Source organism: Mauremys reevesii, linkage group 18 (genome assembly GCF_016161935.1).
Source record: "Mauremys reevesii isolate NIE-2019 linkage group 18, ASM1616193v1, whole genome shotgun sequence".
Lineage (NCBI taxonomy): Eukaryota > Metazoa > Chordata > Testudines > Geoemydidae > Mauremys > Mauremys reevesii.
Window position 1 is genome coordinate 18006132 of NC_052640.1, and position 12640 is coordinate 18018771.

Genomic DNA, 12640 nt, shown 5'->3' on the forward strand with positions numbered 1-12640 from the left:
GAGAACACTTCAGCCTCCCTGGTCACTCAATTACAGACCTAAAAGTCACAATTATTCAACAACAAAAAAAGTCAAAAACGGACTCCAATGAGAAACTGCAGAACTAGAATTAATTTGCAAGCTGGACACCATTCAAATAGGCTTGAATAAATACTGGGAGTGGATGAGTCATTACACAAACTAAAAACTATTTCCCCATGTTAATTTTCCCCCTATTGTTACTCACACTTTGTCAACTGTTTGAAATGGGCCAGCCTGATTATCACTACAAAAGTTTTTTTTCTCCTGCTGATAATAGTCCACTTTCATCAATTAGTCTAATTAGAGTTGGTATGGCAACACCCATTTTTTCATGTTCTCTGTGTGTATCTATCTATCTTCCTACTGTATTTTCCACTGCATGCATCTGATGAAGTGGGCTTTAGCCCACGAAAGCTTATGCTGAAATAAATTTGTTAGTCTCTAAGGTGCCACAACTGCTCCTCATTTTTTTTGCTCTTGGGTAGTTAGGAAGAGTCCATCTGCATGGGTCCAATTGCAGAGGCAGGGCAATAGTATTAGCAATGTCACAGAACGATGAATTTTAACCCTCTTCTTTTAGTACACTAGTCATTTTCTTGTGTTATGCTGGAATGATTTTGATGCTATGTACAAATAGGTCCATGGTATCCTTTGGAAGTTCCTGAGCCTTGCTTTCAAAGAAGATTGTTCTACATAGAAAGTAAAATAAGGTTCCTGAGAAAAGCATCCTGGGTAAGGATATACCAACCATTGTCAGAAAGGCAGAGCATACCTTAGGAGAACCAACAGTCTGATCCAAACTGAGAATTCTGTATTATCATTTTTCGCCCATTTAAGGTCCTATTTTCACTTCAGTTTCCATAGCAACCTCTTGTCCTAAATCTGCAGCACTTATAGCCTTTTAGTGTCATGGGTTCTCTCTTTACAGCTCTAATTACACCCTCATCCACAAGGGGAAATGGCTGGAATGCCATTCCCACCACAGAAACATGCAGGAAGTGCTGCTCTGTAGACAGAGGGGATATAAAACTGAATCATAAACCTTCAGACTTCATCCTTTTTCAACAATTCCCCTATGTCACAGCTGCATGTTTTATGGTTGGGTTTTTTAACATGGGCCATGGCAGACGTGTGCATGTAACTTTAAGAGGGGAAAAAAGTTTAGGGTTTGGGTTAATTTTTTTCTCTCTCTCTGTCTTTTTATGGTCTATTCCAAATACAGAAGACTACAGAAACTGGAAAAATACTTTAAAAGAATGACTCTGATGCCAAGTGGATATTTGATCCATACTAGTGCTGTCGAGGCATGATGTCCTGCGTGCCCTAGAAAGCACAGCTCTGGAATGAAACTCATATGCTCTGTGTTCACTGAATCCACCCTACAGGTCTGCATACATTTTCTTTTTAGCATTGGAAGGGTTAAGGTTCCCACCTATGCATTTCATTTAAATTCAATAAGACTCTTTCAGTTTGTTAATATGAAACACATAGGGACCTTTGTCTTCCTACCCGCCTGTAAAATGCCTGTTGCACTTTGCAGATTATTAATAATAATATATGTCTGACACTGTCATCCCTTGCTATAGTTCTTCAAAGCAATGACAGTAAAAACATAGTGGCAAGCAGCCCTGTGGCAAAGAGGCAAAGGAATAGTGATTGAACAACAACTTCATAAACGTTTTACAGAACCATTTGCTGAAACATCTGAGGAAATGTGTCAGGGTTAGTGCAGATAATTACAAGCCAGTGCTCCTGGGGTCTATTTCTGGCCCTGCTACTGACTTGCTATGTGAACTTGGGCAAGTTGCTTAAAAATTAAATTTAAAAAAATGAAAATGGAGATCAATAAAATAAAATTGGACTGTGCCCTTCTTTGCTTCTTTATGATGGATAAAGAAGACTGAAAGTTTTGCTGAAATTTTGCTTTCTGGATACAAAACTTGTAACTACAGAGAAATAGTTAAAGCAGTACAACGTCTCTAGTGTTCACACAGTTATATTGGTAAAAAGGTGCTTTACACTGGTATAGCTATTCCCCTAGGGAAAGGGGAGTAAGTTATACTAAGACAAGTACCTGGTATAGCTGCATCCACACTAGGGGCTGTATGGGGTTAACTATATTGGTACAGAGTCACACCCCTAAACTGACAGTTATACCCGTACAAAAAGCTGGGTGTAGATCAGGTTATAGAAGTATCAGGACTGTCAAGTCTTGTCTTTCCAGTATTTGCTGAAGGAGTCCCTGGAGAACCAGAGTGGGAACTTTCTCGACTCAGAAGGGTGAGGCTGTTGAATCTTTTCTCTCAAGCCTTCGTCTGGAGTTTAATACTCAGGTGTTAACAAAACCAAAGATTTTTAAGTGCCCGACTAAAAAGTTCCTGAATTCTGGGCCTGATTCTCCTCATTTACTTCAGCATAAGTCAGGAGCAGCACCTTGGAAGTCAACAGAGTTACAAGGTGAAACTGCTGTGGGTGAGTAGACGATTTTTGGATCCACTCTTCTGGTTTCAGAATCACATTTTCCAGGTTTACCATGTTATTTCCCCCTTCCCCTCTGTTGCTAGGGGAAACATTCACACAAGCAGCAACTGGGAGGACTGACTAAAGCCTTGATCCTGCAAAGGCTTATATACCTGAGTACCTTAACTCCTATGTGATTCCCATTAAGTTCAATGGGACGACCTACCCACATGAGTCTTTTCATAGCTCAGCCCCTACGGACTGATTATACAGGGAAAACACTGAAACTGACTACACAAAGCATTGTCACATACTCAAAGTACACTGAAGAAGAAGATGAGAAAAAAAATATTTCCCCTTTTTGTTTGAGTGTTCTTAGGTAAAAATTTTACAGAAGGAAGGGTGATAAAGTTGATGATTCACGTTAACTTTAAAAAAAATATCCCCCTTCTTATGCAAAGTCCTCTTGGTACATCCTGATTTTGTGAAGTAATCTCCAGCACATAAACTACTGTGCAGATATAGAATTTCAGCCAGTTCTATGTTACTTATCCTGCACAAAGGGTATCTAGTCAAATTAGAATGGGAGGCCCACAAACCCAGAGCTTGTCTAGTAGACACCTCCTCTAGCAGCAGTTTGAACTGGGCAGGCAAAAGTTCAGTCTGGCACAGGTCTGGGAGATGCCTTGACCCTGGGCTGAAGAAATGGCGCTTTGCCTTCTAAATCTTTTTATATTTAGGAGCTGCTCCAACTGTTAGCGTGTCTGGTTAATCCTGTGATCTGGCTCTCTGGGGCCTTCCAAGAAGGGTCTGGAAAGAAAAGAACAACCAGGGCCCCTCTAAGTCTGGGGTAATATCGCATTACAATTGCAGCGCTGCTCCACAGCTCAGCAGTGACCAGGAAGAGCCCTCACCCACCAAATGCACATAATACAAATTTTTAATTAAAATGATTAAAAGAAACAGTAAGCAAACAAAAAAAAAAAGCAAATGCATTGGTAGAAAATACCTTGTGGGTGCAGGAATTACTGTCAGTGAGTCTAAGAAGATGATAGTTATGAGATTTCCTGAAGGTTTTGACCAAGGTTTTAAAAAATGATTAGTGATTTTGGGTGCCTCATTATTTAGATGTCCAGTTTAGTCTTTAACAACCAGTCCCCAAATCCAAATTAATGTTAATATTGGGGCACTAGTAATGAAGAAGGTAACTTTTATTTAGATTATAAAATCTTTGGGGCAGGGACTGCCTTTTCATTCCGTGTGTATACAGTGCCTAGCACAATGGGGCCCCAATCCCTTGGTGCTTCTCAGGGCTAACTAACTGCAATACAAATAGGAAACAACAATGGCAACAACTTAAAAATTATAACATCCTAGCCCCACACCTGATCCTCCGAGCAAGTCTGGCAAAGGCATCACCATCACTTGGATTTTAGGAGATGTTCAGTTATGAACTGGGTGAAACCTTGTTATGGGTTGAATTAAAACTTCATTGAGATTGAGTATGAATGCACCCTTCCGTTAATGTAAATCTCAGGATGAGTTAATGAAAAGCCCCCACTGAAGACAAAAGAGGATTGTGAACCTGCCCAGGAGTTTGGACTGCCTGGGTAAAGGGCTTTTGCTGAGTATTGTTTGGGGAGCGGGGGTGTAAGCAGAACACACACAAACTGAGAACACACAGAAATGGAGAACAGACAAGGGCAGAGAGAGAAGCAGAGGCAAAAAACCCAAACAAACAAAATAAAAAAGGCAAGAAATCCCAGACGCCTGTGAGCACTGTTACCCTGGAAAAAAACTAGGGAGAGAGCTTTTGGGTCTGGCATGGCATTGGCTAAAGAGGTTTGGGGCTGGAAGCCAAGAAACTGCTTCTCTCGGTTCTTGGTTCCTTCTGCATTTGAGAACCAAAATTTTATACTGTACATTCCTTGGAAATAAACAAGATTGCATCAAATAAAATACCAGACTCCATCAATTTCTACTTCCAACTGGAACATCACCAGGGCTCCAAAATTTGACTAGCTGCTCGGGTCAAAAGGGGGCAACAATTCTCTTTGACCTTGCTTGTGACCCTTGCAAGTTCACTTTCTGCAAACATTCAAATGACTGAGGTCTACTAGTATGATCTGTTGTGGAAAGCACATCTCAAAGCCATCTGCATGAGTATTCACAGAAACCAAATACTAAATTAACACACCAGAATGTTGTTTGTGTGCTCATCCTGTCAGCCAACACCACCAATCATGTGACTTGCCTGGCCAATCATAACCAATCAACACAGCTTGAATAGCGGTTATTGGCTATAAGGAATTGCTCACAATCAATTCATAATGTTAAAAAATATTGCATGGAAACTAGCTACTTTTGAATAATGAATAAAGTCAAGGAGAACACAATCAGCTCCCAGATAGCTTCCTGCTCATGGAGTTATCACTTGTCACGAGCTACACTTGTCAGGTAAATTAGCTCTTGTGAATTTTTCCACATCGCTAGAACCGCTGCCCACTGCTTTCCATCACCAATGGGCTGCCATGATTTACAGTCATTTTTCTGACCATAACTGGGCTTTTGAGTCCAACAGAAGAAAGTGTTAGCCCCACCAGCCATAGCTCTTTGTCCTCGAGACCTGTGTACATCTGGCTGCAGTTCTCTACTGATCTTACCCTCATCAACCTGCCACCCAACCAAGTGCCTGCAGATGTTTCCCAGCTGCATGAGAGAATGCAGTTATGACTTTCAGTTTTGCTGCTAATGACCCTTGGAAGGTTTCCCTTGAAGGAAAATAGTTCAGACCTGCTCCACCTAAATGCTAATGTGAAGGATGGGGCATAATTTATGTCCCTCTTTCACAGCCCTGCCCTTCCACATGAAATGAGAGGAACTCCCACATGTGATGAGCGAGATGTGGGATCCAAATCACATCTTGGGCATGGACAGTTTCTGCAAAGTGAAAATATTTCCAGTGTTCACCTTGGGACGATGAGATGAGCAGTCACCAAACTGCTTGTTTCCATATGCACCGGAGTGCATGCCAAGGTACAAGCATCCCATACAGTAAATTGCACTTCAAGTTCATCAGACCAGGGACATGGTGTTGGCTTGCAATCATTCCGGAGTAACGCAGCAATGAATTAATTATCTTGATGGTGAGGAAATCGAGAGTGCCACAGCCAATAGTAGCTGGGAGATGGTACTTCACATACAATCGAACTATTACAGAGCATGGATATTAGTTCCATCACCTCTAATATCACTGCAGAAATTTATCCATCCAATAAAAACCTAATTTTAAAGTCACTGGCACAGACTCTCAGGGTATGCCTACACTAGAAACGCTACAGCGGCACAGCTGCAGCTCTGCCACTGTAGAGCTGTAGCATAGACATTTACTGCAACAATGGGAGGGTTTGCTATAATAAATCCACCTGTCCAAGAGGTGATAGCTAGGTCGACAGAAGAAATCTTCTGTTGACTTAGTGGTGTCTAAACCAGGGCTTAGGTTGGCTTAATTACATTGCACAGAGTGTGAAATTTTTCACAGTCCTGAGCGATGTAGTTAAGCCAACCTAACTTTGTAGTGTAGACCAGCCCTCAGTTAAATTAAGTCACGTGCAGAGCTAGGAGCAGAACCCAAAACTTGGGATTTGCAGCATCATGTTCTAAACACAACACCATATTCCCCCCTATTGGGTGAACCTGCTGGGTCCAGAGAGAAAGGTGCATTATGAAGAGGTGCAAACAGGTGCTTTATTGGGAATTTATTAGACACTGAATCACCCAGGATTGTCCTCTGGCAGAAATTGGATCCCTTGGTGGCTGGGCCACTGGTCAAATCCTGTAAGGATTTGATGTTCCAAAACAGTTTGATCAGTTCCCATGAAACTTGTACCACACAAGGGACTAAGAGAAAAACGCAGGGAGGGGAAATGAAAGGAAGGAATGAGAAGGCAAAACAGACAAGGGATGAGAAAGCAACAGGATGGAGGAGATGGAATGGCAAGTAGGTGCCCTCCCTTGTCCCTCATTGCCAAGGGCAACCCTCTTACCATCCTCAGGGGCTGGTGAGCAGCCTCTTCCTCACCATGCCAGTGATGGCAGGTTAATTCCAGAATTAGCAAAACCAAGGAAGATTCCCACCAGTCTCCCTAGTCACCATTTCAGACTATGGCAGCATCCTGGAGAGAGATGCTCTTCTCTGCACCACTGGGAGCCCTGGGCCTCGCATGGCTTCGCCTCACATTCATTTCCCACATCCACAAAGCCCCCATAATCCCATCGATTTACCCCCACTCACAAAGACATTGCTCCTCTGGACCGGCGCTGGACTTGCTTTAGACCTTTGTTTGCCACATCGGCAAATACAAACCTTCAAAGAAACAGCCAGCAACTAAGTGCCTTTGGGGTGGGGGAATGGTTTATGCCCAGTACAAATCTAAACCAGAGAGCAGTCCCCATATAACAGCATCCCATATAACGGAGTCCTGTGCATGAGAATTCTCTACGGAACCAGAATTAAAGAACCAAGGAAAAGAAGCAGAGGTAAAAAAAAGCAGGGGCAGGAGCGCCCTGACTTTTCAAACACAACAAAAGCCATTGATATTCAAGATCTGTTGAAGAAGCCCAGAACTCACAAAGAGATTCTTAATGCAGCCTTCACCATAATCACATAATCCAATAATCCACAGTTAAATCAAAATGCCTTTGTCCCTACAAATATACAATATATAGTGTAATGTATATAATAATGTACATGCGGTACCCTGGGGAGGCAGAAAGTTTTTTTTTTTTTAAATCTTTCCAGCTGCCCATCTAGGTATTTGTAGAACACCCATCCCTGCGGTAACTTCACAACCACTCAAGAGATTTTTTTAAATGGTTCTAACCTGACACTTTATGTTTCGGCTGCCTCCTTGCTCCAGTGTGTGGATCCGGTTACACGAGGCAAGAACAGTGTTCTAGGACGAAAGAGGGAGAAAAAAAAGATTGTTCAAAGGTAACTGAGTGCTCCCCTCCCTGCAGGCCTGACTGCTGAAGGCATCCTGCATGGATGACTTTGAAATGCTTTTTTACTTCTTAGGTCAGGATTAGGATTACAGGCAGCACTAAAACTCACAGGCCCTTAGAGAAGGAAAAGTATTTAATAGAGAAGTGCTGGGCTGATGATACCTGCACCCCATCCTCTTTATCCACACAGTGCACTACGTCATCCTAACTCACTGCAGGTGTGACCCAGGAGTACTTCCTCAAGAGGGTATCTGAGCTAGCAATTAGAGATGAACCCCACCAAAACTCCAGATCTGATCCTGCATACACTGCCTTTGGGAAAGCTCTGATCCAAATCCAAACGTTGTCCTTCTGTAATGGGACAAACTGGATCCCTGCATCCGAACAACCCTGTATTCAGGGAAAATGCAGACCCTACATTTGTGGTTTGGGCCCTAGAAAGGTCACGGCCTCAGCTTGTGCCAATAATGATTTCTAGCCCAGTGCATCCATGTTCATAATATCTGCAAAATGAAGGCACTCGCACATGGTGCGGGGACGGTTAAGGAAGCCCAGGGAAAGCTGGCTTTTAGTGACCTTTGGTTGGGGGAGTTTGGCTCTGTGCACTAACTGCAATATAAAGAGGGGGAATAGCTGCAGTGGAAACAGTCAAAGAGGTAACATAATGCCCAACCCCCCATGTGGAATAAAGCGAGAGGGGATCAGTGACTCCTTTAAATTCCCTGCCTTGTGCAATATGAAATCACTGTTGATGCAACCACCAAGCAACTTGCTCTGGTTATTCAAGAAAATCCATATCCTTGATATGTAACATATATATACAGCTGAGTGGTATGCCTGCACACAATGTTTACCTTGATTGTAAAGCATGCTTCCAAAATGGGGAAACAGCAGAAATGGGGAGGAAATTATGAATTGCTGTACATGATTTTTTACATTGTGTGTTATCAGTTATTTATGTAGCAAGAGTCTCACGGAGTTAATGATAAATTCATGAGGTGTGTGCTTTTGATCGCAAAGAGCTCCTCTTGCGTCTTCCTGCTTCCAGTTCACTATTCAGCTTCCAGAGCTGATTTTGTACCCCACACGGTAAACTGATGCTGTAGATAATAATGACTATTCAGCATCAGCTGCCTTTTTGACATGCCACATTCAGGTCGTGAATTGAAATCTGGAAAAAAATCAGAATTTGGGATTCTCTGGTAATAGGAATTGTGGAGTGGGATTTAAAACTCCCTCTGTTGTGTGGAAGGGGGTTTTTCAGCCAGTTGACTCCAAACCCAAGAGGCTCCGTGATAGAAACATGTAACTGAATTGTCCCACTGTCACAAATAGCTCAGTGAAAGTATTGTGCTTATTGCTCGCTTGGATGAGGTGATGGTTTAGATTCACACCTTAGAGGCTGTGAACTTTAGGGAAGAAGAAATGGAAGGAAGGAAACAGAGCGTGTGGGTTTAAGTGGTACAGTGGGTTAGTGGAAGGTTTAAGTCACAAATGACAGGAGCTGAGCAAGCTTTACATAACTTCCTTGTGGCTGTTTGTCACACCAGAGCTTCAGGGAGGCGGACAGCCCATGTCTAGGAGAAACTCAAGGCTGGAATATTAAGGGGATGTAGCCAGGACTGAGCCATATGCAGAACTAGTATGGGGACAATAGAGATGCTGCTGGCAAGGCATGAGATGCAGCAACAGAATTGCTCCATGGCTGGGGCCGCTGGGATGCTGCAGGTCAGAATGGACGTGCTTTGGCAAAGCTGGACGTGTGGGCCCAGGACTGAACAAAAAGGGGTGCTGCATTTCCGTACTGAGGGGTCCCAGAGGAACAGTGGTGAGGGGCGACATGCAGCAAGAACTGTTTCCAAACCCTGCCTGACACTTGCCTATGGCATTTAGCCCCTTCTAGACATGTTTAAATAACAGCCCACTCCCCTCTCCCTAACTCACCCATCCAAGCTGCATCCAAGGCTCACTCCTTCCTTCCCTACATCTCTATGACCCAGCCTTTTCTTTCTACCCTTGCAGCTAAAACTCTTGTCCAAGGCCTCATTATGTCCTCCAATTACCACAACTTACTGCTCTTCAGCCTCTCCAACACCCACAGCTCCCTTTTGTGGTCTATACAGAACTCTGCTGCCAAGAGAACACAACATAAACACACACTTTGAATGGCTGCATACTGGCACCTCCTCCCCCACTGCACCAAGTTCTTGTCACCACCTTCCAAACCCTACACAACTCCCCTCTGCTCATCCAGTCTTGCCTCCTCCTCCTCTGCCGCTGATCTCGGTCCCAGCCGTCCATTTGTCAGCTCTTCTCACGTGTAGCTCTCCTGCCACAGTGCCCACACACCCTTCCCATGCTCATCTGCAAGACCACTGCTCTCTCCACATTCACGTCCCACCTCCCCAAAGACCAACTGCTGTGCAACATCTATGGGAAACCAGGTGGCCGACAACAGCAAGTGCAAGGGGCGATTGTGAATAGTTTAGATACACACTGTTGAACCACAACATAACCATTGTCAAGGCACTGACACCACCTGTGATTTTTATCACGAGCCTTGCAATATTTAGGGGTTTTCATAGAGCCCCAGCTTCTGAAGGCATGGGATTAAGTGAAAATTTCAGCTTTCTTTAAAAAAAATAAATCAAGAAATGAAGTTTCTATCCCTTATGTTTGGGGGGAAAAGCTTGAAAATGTGGCCTGAGCTCAGAGACAAAACAGCCACTAAAAAGAACCCAAAATTTGTTACTGATTTTTTTTAAAAAGCTGAGCTTTAATCCAATCTCATAATTTTTGAATATGTGGTGCTGGTAACACTGTTGTGGTGATGTAACCCTATTGCCTCCTCAACCTCTCTGGGTTTGTGTTGTACCCTTTGCCCCTGCCCACGGTCTGTCTGTCTGTCTCCTGGGGGTAGCAAGATACCCAGTGCATTGTGGTCACTATTGGAAATGAATAATACTAATGAGAGGAAGATGAGATCAGCTCTAATGCGAGGGACTGGCTGCACATGAACCATCGTTGCATGGACAGCAGAGCCTCAACAGTCAGCCCGGACTGGCTACTGCAATAGAAAGAGACGCCCTCAGGAATGGGCTCGCAGCTGGTGCTGTACCCTACTGGCCAGCAGGTAATGAGGGAGAGGAGATGGGGCTGTAGGAGCATGTGGGGGCCCCGTATTCCCCTTTCACTCCTGACCAGACCCCAGAGCTGGGGAAATGGAGGGAAAACAACCCTCCCTCAGCTATTTGGAATCTTCCAGCATTTCCAGAAATGGCCTTGGGGGAGGGCAAAGGGGAGTGTACGAACATGCCAGCTCCTCAGGAAAGGGGGAGAAACCTGGAGGGAGACCTGGGAGGAGGTAAGGAGACTCACCAGCTGGAAGGGAAGGAAGGTGCAGCTACAAAATGGCCACCTCAGAGGTGCAGCGGTTTGGCTCTGCCATATTTAAAGAACCAGCCCCAGAAAGGAATGCTGGGAAAAGAGAAGGTTCTATAAGAAGGCAACCCTATGGTGGGGGAGGGGTCAGGCTGTCACAGAGGAGGAGGCTCTTTCTGGGGATTGTAGCCCACTGTTATATCACAGGGTGGGTAGTTTCCCAAACTGATTCACCCCCCTCTTATTTCAAATAGGTGTAAGGGGAGGAAAGGAAGGTGTTGCAGCTAACGCACAGGACTGAGCCAGGAGTTCTGAGCCTGGCTCTGCTGTGTGAAACTTAAACCTCAGTGTCTGCTTCCCCATCTATGGACTGTGATCATGACAGTTTCTTGCCTCACAGAGCTGCAGCGAGATTTAGCTAACTAGGGTCAGATTTTCATGTGCTCAGCCCTTACATTGGAGACCAGCACTGAATTCCTGGGGCTCTTTTGAAAATCTAGCCCTTAGAGTTTGTAAAGTGCTTTGCAGTCCTGGGCTCCTCCAGCTGCTACAGAATGGCAGAATAACCTCAATTTCCTGTGCACATCTCTAGGCAACAGGACTATGTTATATAGGGGTGTGTATGTGGACTGCATATGGGGAGACATTATGCAAAGTGACTCCTTTCTCTGGGTCCCCCTGTGCTCCTTGTCTGCCTACTAGACTACAAACTCCACAGCACAGGAGCTGCCTGCACAGCACCTAGCACTTCAAAAATAAGCAGAGGAGTGAGTGTGAAAGAGAGCACAGGGGGTGTGCCATGCACACTTATGCACCCTACCCCCACTGCAGTCATCAAGGAACTCCCTGCTGGAACTGCTTAATGCAGGTTAATGTGGCTTTTGGTTGGAGAATGCAGGGATCTCTGCTGTGCTGTGTACCTCCCGCCAAGAAGGGAGAGGAGATAAAAGGCAAAAGAAGGGGCAGGAAACAGAATGAGAAATTAAGTTCTGCTTCATCCCCCCAGCAGTCTGGGAAGCAAAATAAAAATAAACCACAGGGTGATAAGGACACTCCTTGTACTACAAACTCGCAGCAAACTAGGCTCCTTAGGCCCATGCCCCTCTCAATCCCTCCCCTCAGCCCTGGTAAACAGGGAACAAGATTTCCTGAGCTGTCCCATGGAGGCTGAATGCTGTAGGAGGGAGTAACAAAGCCTGGGAAGGCTCCTCCAATGCACAGAGAAGGTAATCACAGGTGATAATGAAGAGAGGAAGTGTTTCCTGTCAATAATACTAATAGAGGCCTTTAATAGGGTCTCTTCAGATTCACTCCACTGCTGTGCTAGGGTTCCTCTGGAGCTGACAAACAGCAGTGTGGTCTGAAAAAATAAGCACCAGGCTGAGAATCAAGAGGCTGGCAGCTTGAACATGACATCTACCACTGACTTGCTGTCTGACCTTGGATGAAAACTTGATCACTCAGCCTCAGTTTTCCCCATCTGCAAAATGGGCATAATAATGCTTACTCATCTACATCTCAGAGTGTTAGGGTTAACTCATTAGTGCAATAAGTATATTATTATTCTCTATGGAAGCAGCAAATGACAACTCACTATGTGATCAGAAGGGTGAGATGAGCATGACTTCAGAGACACAGAAATATAGATTTCTTTGCAGCTTTGCAAGATAAAGGCAATAGTAAATACCCCAGCTCACAGGGGCAAGTTCATCAGTGTTCACCAGAAGTAAAGATTCCTAGGGAGAAAACATCAAGCTCACCTCCACGATTTGTT

The 12640-nt window shown here is 44.4% G+C and overlaps 1 long non-coding RNA gene across 1 annotated transcript; it reads right to left on the reverse strand.

Annotated features, from left to right (window-relative positions):
• Nucleotides 1–2871: 2871 nt before the first annotated feature.
• On the reverse strand, nt 2872–10949 carry LOC120386030. Its single transcript, XR_005589494.1, has 3 exons — nt 10864–10949; nt 7365–7436; nt 2872–3291 (listed from the first exon to the last, which is right to left on the reverse strand). It is a non-coding gene; the product is annotated as an uncharacterized LOC120386030 (long non-coding RNA).
• Between the last annotated feature and the right edge of the window lie 1691 nt (nt 10950–12640).